The 10,567-nt window shown below is 34.4% G+C and overlaps 1 long non-coding RNA gene across 1 annotated transcript; it reads right to left on the bottom strand.

Moving 5' to 3' along the window:
* Positions 1 to 4,771: 4,771 nt before the first annotated feature.
* LOC140138393 (uncharacterized) lies at positions 4,772 to 10,527 on the bottom strand. The gene is made up of 3 exons (XR_011856990.1): positions 10,478 to 10,527; positions 6,166 to 6,265; positions 4,772 to 4,789 (listed from the first exon to the last, which is right to left on the bottom strand). It is a non-coding gene; the product is annotated as an uncharacterized lncRNA (long non-coding RNA).
* Positions 10,528 to 10,567: the final 40 nt, after the last annotated feature.

The raw sequence follows: 10,567 nt of genomic DNA, 5'->3' as shown, positions 1-10,567 counted from the left end.
CTGCGCTTTGAGGGGGCACACCACTAAATCAATGCGCCATTTGTGTAACCCTAATGAGTTCCGGTAAAAAACAGAAACTTTTTGAGGTATTTTGGGCTGGTCTTTAGACTTATTAATCAGAAAGAGTGGCGAATTATAGCTTAAATAAAAGTGTAAAGCCTATACATAAATTTGAGTCGCCAAAAAAGTCGCATTTTATAATTATTGAGAAAATAGGTCCGCGAATTAAAAATGGCAGAATCGGGTTTGCAGTCTTGAGAGCATGTCAAAAACAGTGAGGGCGCTGTTCGCGGCCTCGTAGCGGGAAAACGAGGTGCAATCGACTGGTCATCATAAAAAAATTTTTAACGAGCCCAAAAGGCCTCAAAATGAGCAAAGAAAACCGGCGTTTTTACACGTGTTTCAATTGGAAGATTATTTAGTGGTGTGTGCCCTTCGAAGGGCCTAGGCGTAAAATCGTGCTCTTGAGAGATTCAGCCAAAATTGAAGTTGGCTTTCGATTAAATTGCGGTTTTTTGATCTAAATAGATAGTTTTTATGTTAGTGAATATATTTAATGCGTTTTAGATGCAAGTCGCGCTAAGTTTATTCTCTCAGAGGCCTTCAAAGTTAAAGAAACTGTCAAAATTGCGAGAAAACTAAGATTTCTCAGATTTGAAGCAAAATTGTCTTAAGGTGACAAATCGGCACAAGTCTTTAAACCTCTCAAATCTTAATTATTTTATGAGGGGGGTTGATTGTTGTAAAATCATTAATATACAGACCTTTGCCATTATGAAACCAATTTCTTTTCATTTTAAAGCCGGTTTTTAGCAGATAAACGGTCAAAAACTATAGGTTGAGAATTGATATTTAATGCAAATCTAGGGAAATAAGCACAAATGGTCAAAATGTTGAAAATGTGCACAATTTTGGAATGCACCATGTATCTTTGATAGGACATTTCTCTTGATGTGAATGTCACAGAGCACTCAAACCTTGAGTGTTTTACTCAAAACATTTTATATTTCAAGAAAAATATAACAAAATTCGATTTTATGAACATCATTATTCCTTGAAGGGCCTAGGCGTAAAATCGTGCTCTTGAGAGATTCAGCCAAAATTGAAGTTGGCTTTCGATTAAATTGCGGTTTTTTGATCTAAATAGATAGTTTTTACGTTAGTGAATATATTTAATGCGTTTTAGATGCAAGTCGCGCTAAGTTTATTCTCTCAGAGGCCTTCAAAGTTAAAGAAACTGTCAAAATTGCGAGAAAACTAAGATTTCTCAGATTTGAAGCAAAATTGTCTTAAGGTGACAAATAGGCACAAGTCTTTAAACTTCTCAAATCTTAATTATTTTATGAGGGGGTTGATTGTCGTAAAATCATTAATATACAGACCTTTGCCATTATGAAACCAATTTCTTTTCATTTTAAAGCCTGTTTTTAGCAGATAAACGGTCAAAAACTATAGGTTGAGAATTGGTATTTAATGCAAATCTAGGGAAATAAGCACAAATGGTCAAAATGTTGAAAATGTGCACATTTTTGGAATGCACCATGCATCTTTGATAGGACATTTCTCTTGATGTGAATGTCACAGAGCACTCAACCCTTGAGTGTTTTACTCAAAACATTTTATATTTCAAGCAAAATATAACAAAATTCGATTTTATGAACATCATTATTCCTTGAAGGGCCTAGGCGTAAAATCGTGCTCTTGAGAGATTCAGCCAAAATTGAAGTTGGCTTTCGATTAAATTGCGGTTTTTTTTATCTAAATAGATAGTTTTTATGTTAGTGAATATATTTAATACGTTTTAGATGCAAGTCGCGCTAAGTTTATTCTCTCAGAGGCCTTCAAAGTTAAAGAAACTGTCAAAAATTGCGAGAAAACTAAGATTTCTCAGATTTGAAGCAACATTGTCTTAAGGTGACAAATCGGCACAAGTCTTTAAACCTCTCAAATCTTAATTATTTTATGGGGGGGTTGATTGTTGTAAAATCATTAATATACAGACCTTTGCCATTATGAAACCAATTTCTTTTCATTTTAAAGCCGGTTTTTAGCAGATAAACGGTCAAAAACTATAGGTTGAGAATTGGTATTTAATGCAAATCTAGGGAAATAAGCACAAAAGTCAAAATGTTGAAAATGTGCACATTTTTGGAATGCACCATGTATCTTTGATAGGACATTTCTCTTGATGTGAATGTCACAGAGCACTCAAACCTTGAGTGTTTTACTCAAAACATTTTATATTTCAAGAAAAATATAACAAAATTCGATTTTATGAACATCATTATTCCTTGAAGGGCCTAGGCGTAAAATCGTGCTCTTGAGAGATTCAGCCAAAATTGAAGTTGGCTTTCGATTAAATTGCGGTTTTTTGATCTAAATAGATAGTTTTTACGTTAGTGAATATATTTAATGCGTTTTAGATGCAAGTCGCGCTAAGTTTATTCTCTCAGAGGCCTTCAAAGTTAAAGAAACTGTCAAAAATTGCGAGAAAACTAAGATTTCTCAGATTTGAAGCAAAATTGTCTTAAGGTGACAAATCGGCACAAGTCTTTAAACCTCTCAAATCTTAATTATTTTATGAGGGGGGTTGATTGTCGTAAAATCATTAATATACAGACCTTTGCCATTATGAAACCAATTTCTTTTCATTTTAAAGCCGGTTTTTAGCAGATAAACGGTCAAAAACTATAGGTTGAGAATTGGTATTTAATGCAAATCTAGGGAAATAAGCACAAATGGTCAAAATGTTGAAAATGTGCACATTTTTGGAATGCACCATGTATCTTTGATAGGACATTTCTCTTGATGTGGATGTCACAGAGCACTCAACCCTTGAGTGTTTTACTCAAAACATTTTATATTTCAAGCAAAATATAACAAAAATTCGATTTTATGAACATCATTATTCCTTGAAGGGCCTAGGCGTAAAATCGTGCTCTTGAGAGATTCAGCCAAAATTGAAGTTGGCTTTCGATTAAATTGCGGTTTTTTGATCTAAATAGATAGTTTTTATGTTAGTGAATATATTTAATGCGTTTTAGATGCAAGTCGCGCTAAGTTTATTCTCTCAGAGGCCTTCAAAGTTAAAGAAACTGTCAAAAATTGTGAGAAAACTAAGATTTCTCAGATTTGAAGCAAAATTGTCTTAAGGTGACAAATCGGCACAAGTCTTTAAACCTCTCAAATCTTAATTATTTTATGGGGGGTTGATTGTTGTAAAATCATTAATATACAGACCTTTGCCATTATGAAACCAATTTCTTTTCATTTTAAAGCCTGTTTTTAGCAGATAAACGGTCAAAAACTATAGGTTGAGAATTGGTATTTAATGCAAATCTAGGGAAATAAGCACAAATGGTCAAAGGGTTGAAAATGTGCACATTTTTGGAATGCACCATGTATCTTTGATAGGACATTTCTCTTGATGTGGATGTCACAGAGCACTCAAACCTTGAGTGTTTTACTCAAAACATTTTATATTTCAAGAAAAATATAACAAATTCGATTTTATGAACATCATTATTCCTTGAAGGGGCACACCACTAAATCAATGCGCCATTTGTGTAACCCTAATAAAAAAAAAAAAAAAAACAGAAACTTTTTGAGGTATTTTGGGCTGGTCTTTAGACTTATTAATCAGAAAGAGTGGCGAATTATAGCTTAAATAAAAGTGTAAAGCCTATACATAAATGTGAGTCGCCAAAAAAGTCGCATTTTTATAATTATTGAGAAAATAGGTCCGCGAATTAAAAAATGGCAGAATCGGGTTTGCAGTCTTGAGAGCATGTCAAAAACAGTGAGGGCGCTGTTCGCGGCCTCGTAGCGGGAAAACGAGGTGGAAGTACCCACATACATTGAAACATATGTTAAACTTTCATCGATTTGCAATCGACTGGTCATCATAAAAAATTTTAAACGAGCCCAAAAGGCCTCAAAATGAGCAAAGAAAACCGGTGTTTTTACACGTGTTTCAATGGGAAGATTATTTAGTGGTGTGCGCCCTTGAGTTTTGCGCGAATGACGCGTGTTTTTGTGAATTTACGCGTGCGAAAGTTGGAACTTTATTGACTCGTGCAGTAACAAAAACCGAATAATTCCCGCCTATTAAGAGCTGGTCATACTCACAGTATACATTAGTTGTTTTTTGTCCCACTCTGCGTACCGTCTATAAAAGAAAAAGAAAAAAACTTCTATAGTCTGTATTTTGTTTCCCCACATCAAGTTGGTATACCTTGCCCCTTTTCTTTCCATAGTTGTTCGTATATATATTCAAGGTATCCCCTTGTATCATTTATTGATCTTTGATGTGTTTTGTGCCCTCGTCCGTTGAATTCACTATTATTACCACTTTTTCAGTCTTCATTTTCACTGATTTCAACAACAACAAAAATTAAAATAAATACTCTGTCTTCAAAAGCATATCAATTGTAACGCGATTGGGAATCACGAATGGTCAATAAATATTCATATTCCTTTATACATCGGCTGATGTTCAATGAATATTCATATATTCCTTTATACATCGGCTGATGTATATTTTAATGAATATCCATATATTCCTTTATACGTCGGCTGCTACAGTGTTTACAATTTTGATTGAAATCACTCCTCGGCTATTTCTAAAATATAATCAAGCATAATTTAAAGTAGCGTTATTTTATTTTATTCTATTCTAAAAGCATTTTTTAAACTTGACATTATGGCGTATACTGTTGCGCGCCAATGCTCTAATTTCTCCATATATCTAAAACTTCTTGGATACACTTACCGTCATCATGAGATGCGACTGAAAGATACAATTGGGAAAGTTTTTGATGTGAATGTAGCAGAACACAATAGGTGTTTTTATTACTTCTCAAAACATTCTATCTTTGAAGAAAAGATCAACAATTATTACAGATTTTATTCAATAAAGCTCAAATGCATGCGGGCAGGTAGGGTTGCAATCGTCTTGATGAGAAATTCAGCCAAACTTGATTTTGATTGCATTGACCTATTACTAATTAGTCTGGAGGAAAATCTCAAATTTGTGCTTGTATAAAATTGTTGAAGCATTTTTGAGTAAAAGTTGGTACAAATTTCATGAAAATCAGAGCAACTTTAATTTTTGACCACTGTACAACTTGAAAATTGACATTCGACCCTTTTTGGCACATAACTCAGTAACCACAGGTTGTACACGCACAAAATTTCCATTTTTGTGATTCTTATGAGTTATGACCAGACGGATAATTTGATATGCTAATGAGCGAAATCGGAGCATGTTTAATTTTTCCCCCTGTTTAACCATATGGGGTCATTTCTGGGGTCATTTTGAAGGTCATAGACTCAAAATAACGCTTGCTCACCTCCTTTATTTGATTCAGCAGGTCCAAATTAGTAAAGATACCTAGGTGATCAACTTTTACTTATACAAATGCCTCGCGCACGAAACCTGAATTATTGTCTAGTCTGTAATGTTTATTTCGATTTTGAATAATCGATAGTTTTGAGTAGTTAGATTGAACACTGAAGCGCGCTTCAGACTCCGTATTGTACGTACAATATTGTATGTACAATACTTTTCGTGACGTCAAAAAGTATTACACGTGCAATAAATAGTATGTACCGGGACAATATATATTTTGCTACAATCATAGGTTGCTTAATTGATACGGAGTTGCCAAATTTCTAAGAGTTCTAAATTTAGTAAGTGCACGGAATGATGAACATCTTTAGGTGATCATGGTGATATTCCGCCAGAGACCTTCATAGTTGAAGAAAGTGTCAAAAAAGCGGGAATAATCTAAGATTTAAGGAGTGCAATGTTTTGGGAGAAATGCATGTATGTCCATCAATATAGAGGTTATCCACGTTACTCATGTGTGACTTCTAAAAAAAGTCGCTAGTTCCCGCAGTATTCCTCATTCAAACCAATTCAATGCATGACCTCGGAGTTACCTGCATGACTTTGGCGGGCTATTTTGAAACGGGCATGGTTGAACATGCATGTACTTATTTTGAAAATCCTAAACAAGGTATAGCAGTCGCTGATATGATATGCAGCTTTATATAACACAGATAACCTATTAGACAGACGAGATTATTGTTTCCTTCTTTTAATGATTTCCAAATAAAGTGCAACTCTGATCCAATAAAATGTAGGCCAGCGAAGATACTTACAAACTAAACTAAATAGGCATACAGCAAAAAACGCCAATAGGATAAGACGCGTCATTGTCGGTACCAGTACTAGCTAATTGGCTTAAAAGAAAATCAGTATCTGCAAAAAGACAAAAGAGAAATGCGAAAAAGAAGGAAATTATAGCAATACAGTAACGGTTCCATTAAAAAAATACCATCAAAATGTTAGTTTTCATTATCAGATATGTGACCTTTGAACTTTGAGGTAAAAGGAATTAAGGTGGTACTACACCCCTTGATAAATTTGTGACTATTTTTGCATTTTTCGCAAAAAATAAATATACATAAGTTTTGTTACCAGTGTGTTATTATTATAATAACACACAAAACTTATGTATATTTTAAGGGCAAGGGATCCAGTTACTACACTGGAATTTCAGTGACTCAAGACAAGCAGTACGTTATTTATGATAAGAAAAGAGATACCACTAGAACGTACCTCATTTCTTAACGTACATCATAATGAACCAGAACCACTTGTCTTGAATCAGTGAAGTAATTAGATTCCGTGCCCCTATAATATACATGTAAATTACATAACTTTTGTTACCAGTGTGTAGTTATTTTTTGAGAAAAATGCAAAATTAGTCAAAAAATTTGCCATCTTAAGGGGGTATACTACCCTGATTTTCATCATGACCCATCTTCTTTTTTTTGTTGCAAATTTATGAAGTATATAAATATGTTCATCACCTCATGTCCTGAACTTATAAAATATCTCTACATACAAAGTGCTTTTAAACCATTTTAGAAAATCATTTTAGCCCTATATATTTTTTGTTTACTGTATCCTAGTAACTCAGATGTATGTTTCATAACAAACCATAATTTATTCTATTCAACATGTCCAAGTAGAATACATGAATAGAATACATTAAATCCTTTGTTATACTATCTATAGAAATGTACTCACTGATTATAACACTGAATAAATTAAATAGGCATAATCTCTTCCACATAGACAATTTAATACTACACCATGTATGTATCTTCTACAATGTGTTGTTAGGAAAAGAGATTAAAAAAGGCTATAAGGTCATCAAAGGTCAGGTTATAGGTCAATTGGTTCAGGTCAAATTCAGGCATCAATTTTGAATACATGTGATAGTCTGTGATATCATACATGTCATAATGAGGCATCAATTTTGATATTTTGTCTGTTACTGGATATATAATGGAAATGTGTGAGGTGGATATACTAAAATACCTTGGGATGTAAATGGTGAGTACAATTTAGATTGCCTAGTTGAGATGGATTGGGCAAATAAATATAAAATAGTTACCAAAATCACAAACATGAAGCTTACGGAAAACTACCTAATATGGTGGTATAGGTGACAAAAAATACAATCTTTTTCAACATTGCTGTAGTGTGGTTGTGGTAACCTGTTGCCTATGGCTTAATTAAGTTTCAGTGAAATAATGTCGCAAGTTCAAAATGCAAAATTCAAAATGCAAAACATTGAAAATAGAAGCATTTTAACCGGTTCGTTTTTTGATAGTTGTGGAGCACCAAGTTCATGAAGTCATAAAAGAAATCAGGGACCACTTATTCCCATTTTACATATCAACATTATTTCCCTAATGTGTTAGCAACACATATCCAAAATTTTAACGAAATCCGTTGATAGTAAACTTTCCAAAATGAAGTGAATTTCAAACATCAGTGATGTACCACCTTTTGGCTTATACCATTGGAAGCATGTACGATTCATTGATACCGATGCCACCAATTGAACGAGAAGATTTGCCCCTTCATTTTGCATACCACTTTGTCCAATTTCTGTTTCTCATTTCTTCACAAAATGCAAAAAAAATGCAATGGGTGTAGTACCCCCTTAAGACAGTCGTTATTTGTTCTGGCGATTATATCGTAATATTTCGATCGTATCAATTAATTTAGTGTTTCGTCATTTTCTTTCAAAATTTTCAGATTTTGACATAATCACAACACAGGGCCTTGAATTTTGTAAAGTTATACAAGTACATTAAAAATTGGACTTTTGAAGAACAAATTTTTACATTATTGCTTTAAATTGGCCAACTGCGTGCTCAAAACTTGAATTACGGTCTCAAAATATTGTTTGGCAGACAACAGATTCGAGTTCAGCATACCCAAATTATCAAAAATAAACTGCATGGTTGCCAACTTTTAGAACGGGGATTTTTCCACAATAGAACCAATACCGATAATAATCACAACTTGTCAAGTTCCGCTTTTTTGTGTGTGAAGTTTCAATGTTTCATTCATCCGTAACGGTTAACACTTATTTAAAATGAAGAAAAACTGTACGTGCAAATCAGTTCGGGGCACTCATAATTCACGGACGTGTCTGATATCAAATACTCTTAAAGCGTCATGCCGTGACCGCCCCTACCCCGGGGGGCTGAAGAAAATTAAATTTTGGCGACCCCTTCCTTAACAGCCCGAAAAGGTTGACCCAATTTTTTTTCGGTGGTTTGAAAAGTGAAGAGCAAAAAAAAAGGATTATTACAAGCGCTAGCGCCCTTATTTCTTCAAAAAAATGTATACTTTTCACATTTTTTCTGCCCTTTTTTCGTTACTAATTCTTTTTGCCGCCCTTCTTCTTCCGCCGCCCCTTCTTTTGCCGCCCCTTCTTCTTCCGCCGCCCCTTCGTTTTTGCCGCCCCCTGCTTTTACCCCGGGGGGCTGGCGCCCCCAAAGCCCCCCCTCCCAAAAAAAAATACGCGCATGCACATAACAGTATCATATTTCAGAGACGTCTCATAAATCACATTCTCCCTAGTTTCAAAACCCAGTTACAAACGAATTTTCAACGTGCCAGCGCAGTGGGAATAATTTTGTGAGTAGGCCTTATCAGGGTTGCAGCTAGCCCAAGTTGAGTGCCTGCTAATTTTACTATCCAATTCATGAATTAGAGCGCAGGCTCGGGTACTCTTTGGATTTTTTTAATTCAAAACATTTGATTTTGACCATTGCAAAAAAAATACGCGCATGCACATAACAGTATCATATTTCAGAGACGTCTCATAAATCACATTCTCCCTAGTTTCAAAACCCAGTTACAAACGAATTTTCAACGTGCCAGCGCAGTGGGAATAATTTTGTGAGTAGGCCTTATCAGGGTTGCAGCTAGCCCAAGTTGAGTGCCTGCTAATTTTACTATCCAATTCATGAATTAGAGCGCAGGCTCGGGTACTCTTTGGATTTTTTTAATTCAAAACATTTGATTTTGACCATTGCAATCTAAGTGTGTTCTGGGACCATTTGTCAGAATTTGCACAAATAGATACAATTTTTGCACAGGTAGATATTTGCTAAACATAGGAAAGCTTATTCTAATACACTCAGCTTTGTTCCGATGTGCTGCATCGAGTGCCCAGCTGTCAACAAAACTCGACGTATGTGATATCACAGACCCCCGTATGTGAAATTACTGACCCGTCTTTGAAATCAGAGACGTCCGTGAATTACGAATGCCCCCGAACTGAAATGAAGCAATGAACCTACCTGCCAATATGTGTACTAGAAGTTCACTCAATACGTACTACCATTATTGTGCATGTGTAAAACGTACCAAGGATAGAGGATAATGTCCACTAAAAAAATTTGCAACTTCAAGAAAGCAGCAATTAAAAAAGCCCCCACCTCTGCCCACCTTTTTAATCTTATTCACTTTTGTAAAAGGTAATAGTTTAATTTTAGGGGCCTACTTAAAAAGGCATTTCGTGATCCACAGCCCCTCCCCTTTTTTTTTTTTTTAAAGGTGGCTACATGTTTATGTACAAAACATGTCTTGACGATTAGGCCTAAAAAAATTGTTTGATTGGCGTAACATAAAAAAAATATATAAAGGTAGGTAGGTCGAGATTCTTTTTTTTTTTTTTACTTTTTAAGCTATTTTAAGCTATAAATTTCGTTTAATAAAGGCTTTGGAACTTTTTTCTTCTTTTTTTTAATAATTAAATTATTTTTATTATTATTTTTTTTAAATTACATAATTCTTTTTTGCAAAAAAAAAAGAAGAAAAAAATGAATGACGAATTCCCACAGCAATTTAGGGCATATAATGTACATTGAGGAACGCTACATGGAACACGCGTTGACCAGAATCGAGTACACCTTTACCTTTTTCATCAGGAAATAAGTCTTAACTTGAACAGATATAAAACGGGTGTGTGTATATCAATTTTCTACACATTATTTTAGGCCTACCATATACCATCTCAGAAATCAAGAAATTTTAATGAGCATATTATTTGAATGAGTGTTATGTTTAATATTAATTAAATCAAAAAGAAGTACTTACATTAACTTTGTTTACTGCTCACGATTATACAGCACTGTAAATCAAATGATTATGTTAAAGAGCATGCCATTTGGGGGCATGGGAGTTTTC

The sequence above is a fragment of the Amphiura filiformis genome, chromosome 17 (assembly GCF_039555335.1).
Source record: "Amphiura filiformis chromosome 17, Afil_fr2py, whole genome shotgun sequence".
Classification (NCBI taxonomy): domain Eukaryota; kingdom Metazoa; phylum Echinodermata; class Ophiuroidea; order Amphilepidida; family Amphiuridae; genus Amphiura; species Amphiura filiformis.
Note: the sequence above shows the minus strand (reverse complement) of the source record. Positions and strands in the feature narration are given on the sequence as shown.